The sequence below is a fragment of the Phyllobates terribilis genome, unplaced genomic scaffold, assembly GCF_046119375.1.
Source record: "Phyllobates terribilis strain yellow unplaced genomic scaffold, ASM4611937v1 Scaffold_411__1_contigs__length_1673714, whole genome shotgun sequence".
Taxonomy (NCBI): domain Eukaryota; kingdom Metazoa; phylum Chordata; class Amphibia; order Anura; family Dendrobatidae; genus Phyllobates; species Phyllobates terribilis.
The window spans coordinates 526013-543708 of NW_027363171.1; the positions used below are offsets into that span (position 1 = coordinate 526013).

The 17696-nt window shown below is 57.8% G+C and overlaps 1 protein-coding gene across 1 annotated transcript in view; it reads right to left on the minus strand.

Moving 5' to 3' along the window:
• LOC141225671 (uncharacterized) overlaps window positions 1-17696 on the minus strand; it is a 130173-nt gene that overhangs the window by 61136 nt on the left and 51341 nt on the right. The gene's annotated exons all lie outside the window — the stretch shown is intronic.

Here is a 17696-nt window from a genome sequence, read left to right on the forward strand (position 1 = left end):
CCCCACTTTCCACACTTATAGAAATATACATGCCATTAACACCCAGAAATTTATGAAAATGTTGCAATCATCATTGGCCCCAATCTCCTCCCTCTCATGCCCTGACTTTGCACTGAAGCATTATAACAAAACATTGCAATGCGCCCTGGATGAAGCCGCACCTCCTACACAGAGAACAACTCGGCACAGACGGCGACAACCCTGGAACACACTGCAAATACACTTTCTCCAGTGGTGCTCCAGGTGTGCCGAACGGCTGTGGACAAAATCTAATCTGGCCGAAGATTTCCTCCATTATAAATTTATGCTTAAAACCTATAACTCCGCCCTTCACCTCTCCAAACAAACCTACTTTAACAACCTCGTCATCTCATGGTCCAATAATCCTAAACACCTGTTTGACACTTTTCACTCTCTCCTTAATCAAACAGCACAGGCCTCAAACATCAACCTCAGCACTGACGATCTGGCCAATTATTTAAAAGAAAAAATTGACCATATCCGATAGGAAATTTTCTCTCAATCCCCAAATGTTATGCATACTCCTCCCTCCCACACTGCATCTTGCTAATTTTTTGACTTCAAACCAGTCACGAAAGAAGAAGTGAAAAGGCTCCTTTCTTCATCTCGCTCTACCACCTGCACCAGTGACCCTATTCCCTCACATCTCCTTCAGTCCCTTTCTCCAGCTGTCACTACTCACCTAACTAAAATATTAAACCTCTACCTTTCATCTATTATTTTTCCCTCCTTTTTTAAACACGTCAGCATACATCCATTACTTAAAAAAACATCCCTCGACGAGAACTGTGCTGCTAACTACAGACCTGTTTCCAATCTTCCCTTTATCTCTAAACTACTCGAACAAGTGGTCCACTCCTGTCTAATCCGCTATCTCTCAGATAACTAACATTCTACTGAAACTGCACTCACTAAAGTTTCTAATGATCAACTAACAGTAAAATCTAATGGTCACTACTCCCTGCTGATTCTCCTGGATCTCTCTGCAGCATTCGACACTGTGGATCTACCTCTCTGACCGCTCCTTCACTGTGTCTTTTGTTGGCTTCTCTTCTTCTCCCCTTCCCCTTATTCTCGGGGTTCCTCAAGGATCAGTCCTAGACGCCCTTCTTTTCTACTTATACACCGCTTCTATTGGACAAACAATCAGCAAATTCGGTTTTCAGTACCATCTCTATGCTGATGACACCTAATTAGACACCTCTTCTCTGGACATCACTCCTGCATTATTACAAAATACCAGTGATTGTCTTTCCGCTGTCTCTAACACTATGCCCTCCCTCTATCTAAAATTGAATCTGTCAAAAACTGGACTCCTCTTATTTCCTCCCTCCACTAACCTACCTGTGCCCGATATTGCCATTTCTGTTTGTGGCTCCATCATTACTCGCCAGCAACATGCCCGCTGTCTTGGGGTCATACTTGATTCAGATTTTTCCTTCACTCCTCACATCAAATCACTTGCTCGCTCGTGTCTTCTATACCTCAAAAACATCTCTAGAATTAGAAATTTTCTTTCCTTTGACTCTTACTGTAGCTCTTACTCATTCTCGTCTGGACTATTGCAACTCTTTACTTATCGGTCTCACCTACCGATACAACGATGTCTCTTCCCTGTGCCAGTCATTGCACTGATTGCTCATCCAATACAGAGTTCAATATAAACTTATTGCTCTTACCCACAAAGCTATCCACGATTCAGCACCACTCTACATCTCCTCCCTCGTCTCAGTCTACCACCCTACCAGTGCCCTTCGTTCTGCTAATGACTTAAAACTAAAATCCTCCGTAATCCGAATCTCCCACTCCCGTCTCCAAGATTTCTCACATGCTGCACCAATTCTTTGGAATGCACTACCCAGGACAATTTGATTAATTCCCAATACCCACAGTTTTAAGCGTGCCGTAAAAACCCATTTATTTAGACTGGCCTATCACCTCAACATACTTATCTAACTGTCCCAGTTTTGGCCCATATTAAAATTTTCTTCAAAATCATGCTCATACCATCCATGCACTGCATAGCCTCTGTCTGTACTGTACACATACTGGCTGGCGATCAGTTCATGTAGTGTTATGTACTTACCCTATTTAGTATATTAAGGCTGTATTATACAATATATGTACATTTTACCTTTTGTGTCTCCCCTATTTCCTTATAGACTGTAAGCTTGTGAGCAGGGCCCTCACTCCTTTTAATATCTGAGTTATGCTTATTCTGTAAAGTCTTTAATTCTGTAAAGTCTTTAATTATAATAATAATTTTTATAGCGCCAACATATTCCACAGCACTTTACAATTTTAGGGGGGACTTACACAGACAATACCTGTGTAAGTCCCCCCTAAAATTGTAAAGTGCTGTGGAATATGTTGGCGCTATAAAAATTATTATTATAATTAAATTCAGATGTAAATCTAAGGCCCACTCTATTGATGTTGAGTTCCCTGACAAATTCAAAAGATTGTTCACTCGTCCCCGACCAGATGATAAAAATGTCATCAATATATTTGTACCATACCCCAATATATGGATGCCATCACTTATGACCATTACTGAATATTGTGGATTCCTCCCACCAGTCCAGGGATAAGTTAGCATATGAGGGGGCACAGAGGCTCCCCATCGCAGTACCCCTGAGCTGGTGGAAGTACTTCCCGTCAAAAAGAAAGAAGTTATGAGTAAGAGTGAATTTTAGAAGATCCTCCATGAAGTCATTATGTCTGCTACACTCTATTGATCTGGATTTCAAGAAATGTCTTACTCCTCTGATACCGTCCTCATACTGTATATTACTGTACAAAGCCTCGATATCTAATAAGGTCTGCTCCCCTACATGCATGTATACATGCTCGAGGGTCTACATGTAGGGGAGCAGGCAAAGGGAAAGCCAACTCTAGAGGGATTATTCCAACTTCAGGACCTCAGGCGATACTATGGGAACATTACACTGTGTAGGGGCATCATACATCCTGCATAAGGGGGATAATGGGGGCATTACACTGTGTGGGGGCATCATACATCCTGCATAAGGAGCATAATGGGGGCATTACACTGTGTGGGGGCATCATACATCCTGCATAAGGGGCATAATGGGGGCATTACACTGTGGGGGCATCATACATCCTGCATAAGGGGCATAATGGGGGCATTACACTGTGTGGGGGCATCATACATCCTCCATAAGGGGCATAATGGGGGCATTACACTGTGGGGGCATCATACATCCTACATAAGGGGCATAATGGGGGAACATTACACTGTGTGGGGGCATCATACATCCTGCATAAGGGGCATAATGGGGGCAGTACACTGTGTGGGGGGCATCATACATACTGCATAAGGGGCATAATGGGGGCATTACACTGTGTGGGGGCATCATACATACTGCATAAGGGGCAAAATGGGGGCATTACACTGTGGGGGGCATCATACATACTGCATAAGGGGCATAATGGGGGCATTACACTGTGGGGGGCATCGTACATACTGCATAAGGGGCATAATGGGGACATTACACTGTGTGGGGGCATCATACATCCTGCATAAGGGGCATAATGGGGGCATTACACTGTGTGGGGCATCATACATCCTGTATAAGGGGCATAATGGGGGCATTACACTGGGGCATCATACATCCTGCATAAGGGGCATAATGGGGGCATTACACTGTGTGGGGCATCATACATCCTGTATAAGGGGCATAATGGGGGCATTACACTGGGGCATCATACATCCTGCATAAGGAGCATAATGGGGGCATTACACTGTGTGGGGGCATCATACATCCTGCATAAGGGGCATAATGGGGGCATTACACTGTGGGGGCATCATACATCCTGCATAAGGGGCATAATGGGGGCATTACACTGTTTGGGGGCATCATACATCCTCCATAAGGGGCATAATGGGGGCATTACACTGTGGGGGCATCATACATCCTACATAAGAGGCATAATGGGGGAACATTACACTGTGTGGGGGCATCATACATCCTGCATAAGGGGCATAATGGGGGCAGTACACTGTGTGGGGGGCATCATACATACTGCATAAGGGGCATAATGGGGGCATTACACTGTGTGGGGGCATCATACATACTGAATAAGGGGCAAAATGGGGGCATTACACTGTGGGGGGCATCATACATACTGCATAAAGGGCATAATGGGGGCATTACACTGTGGGGGGCATCGTACATTCTGCATAAGGGGCATAATGGGGACATTACACTGTGTGGGGGCATCATACATCCTGCATAAGGGGCATAATGGGGGCATTACACTGTGTGGGGCATCATACATCCTGTATAAGGGGCATAATGGGGGCATTACACTGGGGCATCATACATCCTGCATAAGGAGCATAATGGGGGCATTACACTGTGTGGGGGCATCATACATCCTGCATAAGGGGCATAATGGGGGCATTACACTGTGGGGGCATCATACATCCTGCATAAGGGGCATAATGGGGGCATTACACTGTATGGGGGCATCATACATCCTCCATAAGGGGCATAATGGGGGCATCATACATCCTACATAAGGGGCATAATGGGGGAACATTACACTGTGTGGGGGCATCATACATCCTGCATAAGGGGCATAATGGGGGCAGTACACTGTGTGGGGGGCATCATACATACTGCATAAGGGGCATAATGGGGGCATTACACTGTGTGGGGGCATCATACATACTGCATAAGGGGCATAATGGGGGCATTACACTGTGTGGGGCATCATACATCCTGTATAAGGGGCATAATAGGGGCATTACACTGGGGCATCATACATCCTGCATAAGGGGCATAATGGGGGCATTACACTGGGGCATCATACATCCTGCATAAGGGGCATAATGGGGGCATTACACTGGGGCATCATACATCCTGCATAAGGGGCATAATGGGGGCATTACACTGTGTGGGGGCATCATACATCCTGCATAAGGGGCATAATGGGGGCATTACACTGTGGGGGCATCATACATCCTGCATAAGGGGCATAATGGGGGCATTACACTGTTTGGGGGCATCATACATCCTCCATAAGGGGCATAATGGGGGCATTACACTGTGGGGGCATCATACATCCTACATAAGAGGCATAATGGGGGAACATTACACTGTGTGGGGGCATCATACATCCTGCATAAGGGGCATAATGGGGGCAGTACACTGTGTGGGGGGCATCATACATACTGCATAAGGGGCATAATGGGGGCATTACACTGTGTGGGGGCATCATACATACTGAATAAGGGGCAAAATGGGGGCATTACACTGTGGGGGGCATCATACATACTGCATAAAGGGCATAATGGGGGCATTACACTGTGGGGGGCATCGTACATTCTGCATAAGGGGCATAATGGGGACATTACACTGTGTGGGGGCATCATACATCCTGCATAAGGGGCATAATGGGGGCATTACACTGTGTGGGGCATCATACATCCTGTATAAGGGGCATAATGGGGGCATTACACTGGGGCATCATACATCCTGCATAAGGAGCATAATGGGGGCATTACACTGTGTGGGGGCATCATACATCCTGCATAAGGGGCATAATGGGGGCATTACACTGTGGGGGCATCATACATCCTGCATAAGGGGCATAATGGGGGCATTACACTGTATGGGGGCATCATACATCCTCCATAAGGGGCATAATGGGGGCATCATACATCCTACATAAGGGGCATAATGGGGGAACATTACACTGTGTGGGGGCATCATACATCCTGCATAAGGGGCATAATGGGGGCAGTACACTGTGTGGGGGGCATCATACATACTGCATAAGGGGCATAATGGGGGCATTACACTGTGTGGGGGCATCATACATACTGCATAAGGGGCATAATGGGGGCATTACACTGTGTGGGGCATCATACATCCTGTATAAGGGGCATAATAGGGGCATTACACTGGGGCATCATACATCCTGCATAAGGGGCATAATGGGGGCATTACACTGGGGCATCATACATCCTGCATAAGGGGCATAATGGGGGCATTACACTGGGGCATCATACATCCTGCATAAGGGGCATAATGGGGGCATTACACTGTGTGGGGGCATCATACATACTGCATAAGGGGCATAATGGGGGCATTACACTGTGGGGGCATCTTACATACCGCATAAGGGGCATAATGGGGTCATTACACTGTGGGGGCATCTTACATACTGCATAAGGGGCATAATGGGGGCATTACACTGTGTGGGGGCATCATACATACTGCATAAGGGGCATAATGGGGGCATTACACTGTGGGGGGCATCATACATACTGCATAAGGGGCATTACACTGTGTGGGGGCATCATACATCTTGCATAAGGGGCATAATGGGGGCATTACACTGTGGGGGCATCTTACATACTGCATAAGGGGCATAATGGGGGCATTACACTGTGGGGCCAGTAAAGGGGTCCTGTACTATGAGAACAATACGTTTCCTCCCTTCCTGTCTCCATAGTTGGGTCGTATGTATCTATTACAGGAAACAGAACAAAAACCTTATGATTGTTATAAAGGGGCAACACAAGACCCCAAAAGAGTCTCGGTGCTGAAGGGGTTATGCCCCCTGCGCCCAGTAATGGGGTCTCCACTTACCTCCACCTGCAGAGACGCCACCACATATATGGCTGCTCTGTGCGCACAGGAGCTGTGATGAGGTCACAGGAGGGGAGGAGTCAGGGGTCACATGATCAAGGGCCTCAGCGGATGCAGGACTCTGCTGTGCTTGTTGTCATGGTGCTGGATGAGCTGAAGGTTATGTGTGGGGTCAGGAGGGGTTTACAGGGGGGATGTAGCAGAGCCGAGTGTGTACGAGGTGTACGGAGCAGAGCCGCGTGTGTGCGAGGTGTACGGAGCAGAGCCGCGTGTGTACGAGGTGTACGGAGCAGAGCCGCGTGTGTAAGAGGTGTACGGAGCAGAGCCGTGTGTGTACGAGGCGTACGGAGCTGAGCCGCGCGTGTACTAGGTGTACGGAGCAGAGCCGCGCGTGTACGAGGTGTACGGAGCAGAGCCGTGTGTCTACGAGGTGTACGGAGCAGAGCCGCGCGTGTACGAGGTGTACGGAGCAGAGCCGCGCGTGTACGAGGTGTACGGAGCAGAGCCGCGCGTGTACGAGGTGTACGGAGCTGAGCCGCGCGTGTGCGAGGTGTACGGAGCAGAGCCGCGTGTCTACGAGGTGTACGGAGCAGAGCCGCGCGTGTACGAGGTGTACGGAGCGGAGCCGCGCGTGTGCGAGGTGTACGGAGCGGAGCCGCGCGTGTGCGAGGTGTACGGAGCGGAGCCGCGCGTGTGCGAGGTGTACGGAGCGGAGCCGTGTGTAGGAGGTGTACGGAGCGGAGCCGCACGTGTACGAGGTGTACGGAGCGGAGCCGCGCGTGTACGAGGTGTACGGAGCGGAGCAGCGTGTACGAGATGTACGGAGCAGAGCCGTGCGTGTACGAGGTGTACGGAGCGGAGCCGCGTCTGTATGAGGTGTACGGAGCGGAGCCGCATGTGTACGAGGTGTACGGAGCGGAGCCGCATGTGTACGAGGTGTACGGAGCGGAGCCGCGCGTGTACGAGGTGTACGGAGCAGAGCCGCATGTGTACGGTGCGGAGCCGTGTGTACGAGGTGTACGGAGCGGAGCCGCGTGTGTACGAGGTGTACGGAGCGGAGCCGCGTGTGTACGAGGTGTACTGAGTGGAGCCGCATGTGTACAAGGTGTACTGAGCGGAGCCGCGTGTGTACAGAGCGGAGCCGCGCGTGTACGAGGTGTACGGAGCGGAGCCGCGCGTGTACGAGGTGTACGGAGCGGAGCCGCGCGTGTACGAGGCGTTTTTGAGCGGAGCCGCGCGTGTACGAGGTGTACGGAGCGGAGCCGCGTGTACGAGGTATACGGAGCGGAGCCTTGTTTGTACGAGGTGTACGGAGCGGAGCCGCGTGTGTACGAGATGTACGGAGCAGAGCCGCGTGTGTACGAGGTGTACGGATCGGAGCCGCGTGTACGAGGTATACGGAGCGGAGCCTTGTTTGTACGAGGTGTACGGAGCGGAGCCGCGTGTGTACGAGGTGTACAGAGCGGAGCCGCGTGTGTACGAGGTGTACGGAGCAGAGCCGTGTGTGTACGAGGTGTACGGAGCAGAGCCGCGCGTGTACGAGGTATACGGAGCAGAGCCGCGCGTGTATGAGGTATACGGAGCAGAGCCGCGCGTGTATGAGGTGTACGGAGCAGAGCCGCGTCTGTACGAGGTGTATGGAGCGGAGCCGCATGTGTACGAGGTGTACGGAGCGGAGCCGCATGTGTACGAGGTGTACGGAGCGGAGCCGCGCGTGTACGAGGTGTACGGAGCGGAGCCGCATGTGTACGAGGTGTACGGAGCGGAGCCGCATGTGTACGAGGTGTACGGAGCGGAGCCGCGTGTACGAGGTGTACGGAGCGGAGCCGCGTGTGTACGAGGTGTACGGAGCGGAGCCGCGTGTGTACGAGGTGTACGGAGCAGAGCCGCGTGTGTACGAGGTGTACGGAGCAGAGCCGCGTGTGTACGAGGTGTACGGAGCAGAGCCGCGTGTGTGCGAGGTGTGCGGAGCAGAGCCGCGCGTGTACGAGGTGTACGGAGCGGAGCCGCGCGTGTACGAGGTGTACGGAGCGGAGCCGCGCGTGTACGAGGTGTACGGAGCGGAGCCGCGTGTGTACGAGGTGTACGGAGCGGAGCCGCGCGTGTACGAGGTGTAGGGGGCGGAGCCGCGCGTGTACGAGGTGTACGGAGCGGAGCCGCGCGTGTACGAGGCGTACGGAGCGGAGCTGCGCGTGTACGAGGCGTACGGAGCGGAGCTGCGCGTGTACGAGGCGTACGGAGCGGAGCCGTGTGTGTACGAGGTGTACGCGGAGCGGAGCCGCACGTGTACGAGGCGTACGGAGCGTAGCCGTGTGTGTACAAGGTGTACAGAGCGGAGCCGTGTGTATGAGGTGTACGGAGCGGAGCCGCGCGTGTACGAGGTGTACGGAGCAGAGCCGTGCGTGTACGAGGTGTACGGAGCAGAGCCGCGCGTGTACGAGGTGTACGGAGCGGAGCCGCGCGTGTACGAGGTGTACGGAGCGGAGCCGCATGTGTACGAGGTGTACGGAGCAGAGCCGCATGTGTACGAGGTGTACGGAGAGGAGCCGTGTGTACGAGGTGTACGGAGCGGAGCCGCATGTGTAGGAGGTGTACGGAGCGGAGCCGCGTGTGTACGAGGTGTACTGAGTGGAGCCGCATGTGTATGGAGCGGAGCCGCGTGTGTACGAGGTGTACGGAGCAGAGCCGTGTGTGTACGAGGTGTGCGGAGCAGAGCCGCGTGTGTACGAGGTGTACGGAGCAGAGCCGCGCGTGTACGAGGTGTACGGAGCAGAGCCGCGCGTGTACGAGGTGTACGGAGCGGAGCCGCGCGTGTACGAGGTGTACGGAGCGGAGCCGCACGTGTACGAGGTGTACGGAGCGGAGCCGCATGTGTACGAGGTGTACGGAGCAGAGCCGCATGTGTACGAGGTGTACGGAGCGGAGCCGTGTGTACGAGGTGTACGGAGCGCAGCCGCGTGTGTACGAGGTGTACGGAGCGGAGCCGCGTGTGTACGAGGTGTACTGAGTGGAACCGCGTGTGTACGAGGTGTACTGAGCGGAGCCGCATGTGTACGAGGTGTACTGAGTGGAGCCGCGTGTGTACGGAGCAGAGCCGCTTGTGTACGAGGTGTACGGAGCGGAGCCGCTTGTGTACGAGGTGTACGGAGCAGAGCCGTGTGTGTACGAGGTGTGCGGAGCAGAGCCGCGTGTGTACGAGGTGTACGGAGCAGAGCCGCGTGTGTACGAGGTGTACGGAGCAGAGCCCCGCGTGTACGGAGCGGAGCCGCGCGTGTACGAGGTGTACGGAGCGGAGCCGCATGTGTACGAGGTGTACGGAGCGGAGCCGCATGTGTACGAGATGTACGGAGCAGAGCCGCATGTGTACGAGGTGTACGGTGCGGAGCCGTGTGTACGAGGTGTACGGAGCGGAGCCGCGTGTGTACGAGGTGTACGGAGCGGAGCCGCGTGTGTACGAGGTGTACTGAGTGGAGCCGCATGTGTACAAGGTGTACTGAGCGGAGCCGCGTGTGTACGGAGCGGAGCCGCGCGTGTACGAGGTGTACGGAGCGGAGCCGCGCGTGTACGAGGTGTACGGAGCGGAGCCCCACGTGTACGAGATGTACGGAGCAGAGCCGCGTGTGTACGAGGTGTACGGAGCAGAGCCGCGTGTGTACGAGGTGTACGGATCGGAGCCGCGTGTACGAGGTGTACGGGGCGGAGCCGCACGTGTACGAGGCGTACGGAGCGGAGCCGCGCGTGTACGAGGCGTACGGAGCGGAGCTGCGCGTGTACGAGGCGTACGGAGCGGAGCCGTGTGTGTACGAGGTGTACGCGGAGCGGAGCCGCGCGTGTACGAGGCGTACGGAACGTAGCCGTGTGTGTACAAGGTGTACAGAGCGGAGCCGTGTGTATGAGGTGTACGGAGCGGAGCCGCACGTGTACGAGGTGTACGGAGCAGAGCCCTGCGTGTACGAGGTGTACGGAGCAGAGCCGCGCGTGTACGAGGTGTACGGAGCGGAGCCGCGCGTGTACGAGGTGTACGGAGCGGAGCCGCGCGTGTACGAGGTGTACGGAGCAGAGCCGCATGTGTACGAGGTGTACGGAGCGGAGCCGTTTGTACGAGGTGTACGGAGCGGAGCCGCATGTGTAGGAGGTGTACGGAGCGGAGCCGCGTGTGTACGAGGTGTACTGAGTGGAGCCGCGTGTGTATGGAGCGGAGCCGCGTGTGTACGAGGTGTACGGAGCAGAGCCGTGTGTGTACGAGGTGTGCGGAGCAGAGCCGCGTGTGTACGAGGTGTACGGAGCAGAGCCGCGCGTGTACGAGGTGTACGGAGCAGAGCCGCGCGTGTACGAGGTGTACGGAGCGGAGCCGCACGTGTACGAGGTGTACGGAGCGGAGCCGCACGTGTACGAGGTGTACGGAGCAGAGCCGCATGTGTACGAGGTGTACGGAGCGGAGCCGTGTGTACGAGGTGTACGGAGCGGAGCCGCATGTGTACGAGGTGTACGGAGCTGAGCTGCATGTGTACGAGGTGTACGGAGCGGAGCCGTGTGTACGAGGTGTACGGAGCGGAGCCGCATGTGTACGAGGTGTACGGAGCGGAGCCGCGTGTGTACGAGGTGTACGGAGCAGAGCCGCGTGTGTACGAGGTGTACGGAGCAGAGCCGCGTGTGTACGAGGTGTACGGAGCAGAGCCGCGTGTGTACGAGGTGTACGGAGCAGAGCCGCGTGTGTGCGGAGCAGAGCCGCGTCTGTATGAGGTGTACGGAGCGGAGCCGCGCGTGTACGAGGTGTACGGAGCGAAGCCGCGTGTGTACGAGGTGTACGGAGCGGAGCCGCGTGTGTACGAGGTGTACGGAGCGGAGCCGCGCGTGTACGAGGTGTACGGAGCGGAGCCGCGTGTGTACGAGGTGTACGGAGCGGAGCCGCGTGTGTACGAGGTGTACGGGGCGGAGCCGCGCGTGTACGAGGCGTACGGAGCGGAGCCGCGCGTGTACGAGGCGTACGGAGCGGAGCTGCGCGTGTACGAGGCGTACGGAGCGGAGCCGCGCGTGTACGAGGCGTACGGAGCGTAGCCGTGTGTGTACAAGGTGTACAGAGCGGAGCCGTGTGTATGAGGTGTACGGAGCGGAGCCGCGCGTGTACGAGGTGTACGGAGCAGAGCCGTGCGTGTACGAGGTGTACGGAGCAGAGCCGCGCGTGTACGAGGTGTACGGAGCGGAGCCGCGCGTGTACGAGGTGTACGGAGCGGAGCCGCATGTGTACGAGGTGTACGGAGCAGAGCCGCATGTGTACGAGGTGTACGGAGCGGAGCCGCGTGTGTACGAGGTGTACTGAGTGGAGCCGCGTGTGTATGGAGCGGAGCCGCGTGTGTACGAGGTGTACGGAGCAGAACCGCGTGTGTACGAGGTGTACGGAGCAGAGCCGCGTGTGTACGAGGTGTACGGAGCAGAGCCGCGTGTGTGCGAGGTGTACGGAGCAGAGCCGCGTGTGTGCGAGGTGTACGGAGCAGAGCCGCGTGTGTGCGAGGTGTACGGAGCGGAGCCGCGTGTGTACGAGGTGTACGGAGCAGAGCCGCGTGTGTACGAGGTGTACGGAGCAGAGCCGCGTGTGTACGAGGTGTACGGAGCAGAGCCGCATGTGTGCGAGGTGTACGGAGCAGAGCCGCGTCTGTATGAGGTGTACGGAGCGGAGACGCATGTGTACGAGGTGTACGGAGCGGAGCCGCATGTGTACGAGGTGTACGGAGCGGAGCCGCCTGTGTACGAGGTGTACGGAGCGGAGCCGCGTGTGTACGAGGTGTACAGAGCGGAGCCGCGTGTGTACGAGGTGTACAGAGCGGAGCCGCATGTGTACGAGGTGTACGGAGCAGAGCTGCGTGTGTACGAGGTGTACGGAGCAGAGCCGCGCATGTACTAGGTGTACGGAGCGGAACCGCGCGTGTACGAGGTGTACGGAGCGGAGCCGCATGTGAACGAGGTGACGGAGCAGAGCCGCATGTGTACGAGGTGTACGGAGCGGAGTCGTGTGTACAAGGTGTACGGAGCGGAGCCGCATGTGTACGAGGTGTACGGAGCGGAGCCGCATGTGTACGAGGTGTACGGAGCGGAGCCGCGTGTGTACAAGGTGTACTGAGCGGAGCCGCGTGTGTACGGAGCGGAGCCGCGTGTGTACGGAGCGGAGCCGCGTGTGTACGAGGTGTACGGAGCAGAGCCGCGTGTATACGAGGTGTACGGAGCAGAGCCGCGTGTGTACAAGGTGTACGGAGCAGAGCCGCGTGTGTGCGAGGTGTACGGAACAGAGCCGCACGTGTAGGAGGTGTACGGAGCGGAGCCGCGCGTGTACGAGGCGTACGGAGCGGAGCCGTGTGTGTACGAGGTGTACGCGGAGCGGAGCCGCGCGTGTACGAAGCGTACGGAGCGTAGCCGTGTGTGTACGAGGTGTACAGAGCGGAGCCGTGTGTATGAGGTGTACGGAGCGGAGCCACGCGTGTACGAGGTGTACGGAGCATAGCCGCGCGTGTACGAGGTGTACGGAGCGGAGCCGCGCGTGTACGAGGTGTACGGAGCGGAGCCGCGCGTGTACGAGGCGTACGGAGCGGAGCCTCGCGTGTACGAGGCGTACGGAGCGGAGCCGCGCGTGTACGAGCCGTACGGAGCGGAGCCGTGTGTGTACGAGGTGTACTCGGAGCGGAGCCGCGCGTGTACGAGGCGTACGGAGCGTAGCCGTGTGTGTACGAGGTGTACAGAGCGGAGCCGTGTGTGTACGAGGTGTACGGAGCAGAGCCGCATATGTACGAGGTGTACGGATCGGAGCTGCGTGTACAAGGTGTACTGAGCGGAGCCGCGTGTGTACGGAGCGGAGCCGCGTGTGTACGGAGCGGAGCCGCGTGTGTACGGAGCGGAGCCGCGTGTGTACGAGGTGTACGGAGCAGAGCCGCGTGTGTACGAGGTGTACGGAGCAGAGCCGCATGTGTACGAGGTGTACGGAGCAGAGCCGCGTGTGTACGAGGTGTACGGAGCAGAGCCGCGTGTGTACGAGGTGTACGGAGCAGAGCCGCGTGTGTACGAGGTGTACGGAGCAGAGCCGCGTGTGTACGAGGTGTACGGAGCAGAGCCGCGTGTGTGCGAGGTGTACGGAGCAGAGCCGCGTGTGTGCGAGGTGTACGGAGCGGAGCCGCGTCTGTATGAGGTGTACGGAGCGGAGCCGCATGTGTACGAGGTGTACGGAGCGGAGCCGCGCGTGTACGAGGTGTACTGAGCGGAGCCTTGTTTGTACGAGGTGTACGGAGCGGAGCCGCGTGTATGAGGTGTACGGAGCGGAGCCGCGTGTGTACGAGGTGTACAGAGCAGAGCCGCGTGTGTACGAGGTGTACGGAGCGGAGCCGCGTGTGTATGAGGTGTACTGAGCGGAGCCGCATGTGTACGAGGTGTACTGAGTGGAGCCGCGTGTGTACGGAGCGGAGCCGCGCATGTACGAGGTGTACGGAGCGGAGCCGTGTGTACGAGGTGTACGGAGCAGAGCCGCGTGTGTACGAGGTGTACGGAGCGGAGCCGCGTGTGTACGAGGTGTACGAAGCAGAGCCGCGTGTGTACGAGGTGTACGGAGCAGAGCCGCGTGTGTGCTAGGTGTACGGAGCAGAGCCGGGTGTGTTCGAGGTGTACGGAGCGGAGACGTGTGTACGAGGTGTACGGAGCGGACCCGTGTGTACGAGGTGTACGGAGCGGAGCAGTGTGTATGAGGTGTACGGAGCGGAGCCGCGCGTGTACGAGGTGTACGGAGCAGAGCCGTGCGTGTACGAGGTGTACGGAGCGGAGCCGCACGTGTACGAGGTGTACGGAGCAGAGCCGCGCGTGTACGAGGTGTACGGAGCGGAGCCGCGCGTGTACGAGGTGTACGGAGCGGAGCCGCGCGTGTACGAGGTGTACGGAGCGGAGCCGCGCGTGTACGAGGTGTACGGAGCGGAGCCGCGCGTGTACGAGGTGTACGGAGCGGAGCCGCGCGTGTACGAGGTGTACGGAGCGGAGCCGCGCGTGTACGAGGTGTACGGAGCGGAGCCGCGCGTGTACGAGGTGTACGGAGCGGAGCCGCGCGTGTACGAGGTGTACGGAGCGGAGCCGCATGTGTACGAGGTGTACGGAGCAGAGCCGCATGTGTACGAGGGGTACGGAGCGGAGCCGTGTGTACGAGGTGTACGGAGCGGAGCCGAATCTGTACGAGGTGTACGGAGCGGAGCCGCGCGTGTACGAGGTGTACGGAGCGGAGCCGCGCGTGTACGAGGCGTACGGAGCGGAGCCGTGTGTGTACGAGGTGTACGCGGAGCGGAGCCGCGCGTGTACGAGGCGTACGGAGCGTAGCCGTGTGTGTACAAGGTGTACAGAGCGGAGCCGTGTGTATGAGGTGTACGGAGCGGAGCCGCGCGTGTACGAGGTGTACGGAGCAGAGCCGTGCGTGTACGAGGTGTACGGAGCAGAGCCGCGCGTGTACGAGGTGTACGGAGCGGAGCCGCGCGTGTACGAGGTGTACGGAGCGGAGCCGCATGTGTACGAGGTGTACGGAGCAGAGCCGCATGTGTACGAGGTGTACGGAGCGGAGCCGCGTGTGTACGAGGTGTACTGAGTGGAGCCGCGTGTGTATGGAGCGGAGCCGCGTGTGTACGAGGTGTACGGAGCAGAACCGCGTGTGTACGAGGTGTACGGAGCAGAGCCGCGTGTGTACGAGGTGTACGGAGCAGAGCCGCGTGTGTGCGAGGTGTACGGAGCAGAGCCGCGTGTGTGCGAGGTGTACGGAGCAGAGCCGCGTGTGTGCGAGGTGTACGGAGCGGAGCCGCGTGTGTACGAGGTGTACGGAGCAGAGCCGCGTGTGTACGAGGTGTACGGAGCAGAGCCGCGTGTGTACGAGGTGTACGGAGCAGAGCCGCATGTGTGCGAGGTGTACGGAGCAGAGCCGCGTCTGTATGAGGTGTACGGAGCGGAGCCGCATGTGTACGAGGTGTACGGAGCGGAGCCGCGCGTGTACGAGGTGTACTGAGCGGAGCCTTGTTTGTACGAGGTGTACGGAGCGGAGCCGCGTGTATGAGGTGTACGGAGCGGAGCCGCGTGTGTACGAGGTGTACAGAGCAGAGCCGCGTGTGTACGAGGTGTACGGAGCGGAGCCGCGTGTGTATGAGGTGTACTGAGCGGAGCCGCATGTGTACGAGGTGTACTGAGTGGAGCCGCGTGTGTACGGAGCGGAGCCGCGCGTGTACGAGGTGTACGGAGCGGAGCCGCGCGTGTACGAGGTGTACGGAGCGGAGCCGCGCGTGTACGAGGTGTACGGAGCGGAGCCGCGCGTGTACGAGGTGTACGGAGCGGAGCCGCGCGTGTACGAGGTGTACGGAGCGGAGCCGCGCGTGTACGAGGTGTACGGAGCGGAGCCGCGCGTGTACGAGGTGTACGGAGCAGAGCCGCATGTGTACGAGGGGTACGGAGCGGAGCCGTGTGTACGAGGTGTACGGAGCGGAGCCGAATCTGTACGAGGTGTACGGAGCGGAGCCGCGCGTGTACGAGGTGTACGGAGCGGAGCCGCGCGTGTACGAGGCGTACGGAGCGGAGCCGTGTGTGTACGAGGTGTACGGAGCGGAGCCGCGCGTGTACGAGGTGTACGGAGCGGAGCCGCATGTGTACGAGGTGTACGGAGCGGAGCCGCATGTGTACGAGGTGTACGGAGCAGAGCCGCATGTGTACGAGGTGTACGGAGCAGAGCCGCATGTGTACGAGGTGTACGGAGCAGAGCCGCGTGTGTGCGAGGTGTACGGAGCGGAGCCGCGTCTGTATGAGGTGTACGGAGCGGAGCCGCATGTGTACGAGGTGTACGGAGCCGCGCGTGTACGAGGTGTACGGAGCGGAGCCGCGCGTGTACGAGGTGTACGGAGCGCAGCCGCATGTGTACGAGGTGTACGGAGCGGAGCCGTGTGTACGAGGTGTACGGAGCGGAACCGCATGTGTACGAGGTGTACGGAGCGGAGCCGTTTGTACGAGGTGTACGGAGCGGAGCCGCATGTGTACGAGGTGTACGGAACGGAGCCGCATGTGTACGAGGTGTACGGAGCAGAGCCGCATGTGTACGAGGTGTACGGAGCGGAGCCGCATGTGTACGAGGTGTACGGAGCGGAGCCGCGTGTGTACGAGGTGTACTGAGTGGAGCCGCGCGTGTACGGAGCGGAGCCGCGTGTGTACGAGGTGTACGGAGCAGAGCCGTGTGTGTACGTGGTGTACGGAGCAGAGCCGCGTGTGTACGAGGTGTACGGAGCAGAGCCGCGTGTGTACGAGGTGTACGGAGCAGAGCCGCGTGTGTACGACGTGTACGGAGCAGAGCCGCGTGTGTATGGAGCAGAGCCGCGTGTGTGCGAGGTGTACGGTGCAGAGCCGCGTCTGTATGAGGTGTACGGAGCGGAGCCGCGTGTGTACGAGGTGTACGGGGCGGAGCAGTGTGTGTACGAGATGTACGGAGCGGAGCCGCGCGTGTACGAAATATACGGAGTGGAGCCGGGCATGTACGGGGTGTATGGAGCGGAGCCGCGTGTGTCCGAGTGTACGGAACGGAGCCGCATGTGTACGAGGTGTACGGAGCAGAGCCGTGTGTGTACGAGGTGTACGGAGTAGAGCTGCGTGTGTACGAGGTGTACGGAGCGGAGCCGTGTGTACGAGGTGTACGGAGCGGAGCCGTGTGTACGAGGTGTACGGAGCGGAGCTGCGCGTGTACGAGGTGTACGGAGCGGAGCCGGGCGTGTACGAGGTGTATGGAGCGGAGTCGCGCGTGTACAAGGTGTACGGAGCGGAGTCGCGCGTGTACATGGTGTACGGAGCGGAGCCGTGTGTGTACGAGGTGTACGGAGCAGAGCCGCATATGTACGAGGTGTACGGAGCGGAGCCGGGTCTACGGAGCGGAGCCGCATGTGTACGAGGTGTACGGAGCGGAGCCGCGCGTGTACGAGGTGTACGGAGCGGAGCCGCATGTGTACGAGTTGTACGGAGCGGAGCCGCATGTGTACGAGGTGTACGGAGCAGAGCCGCATGTGTACGAGGTGT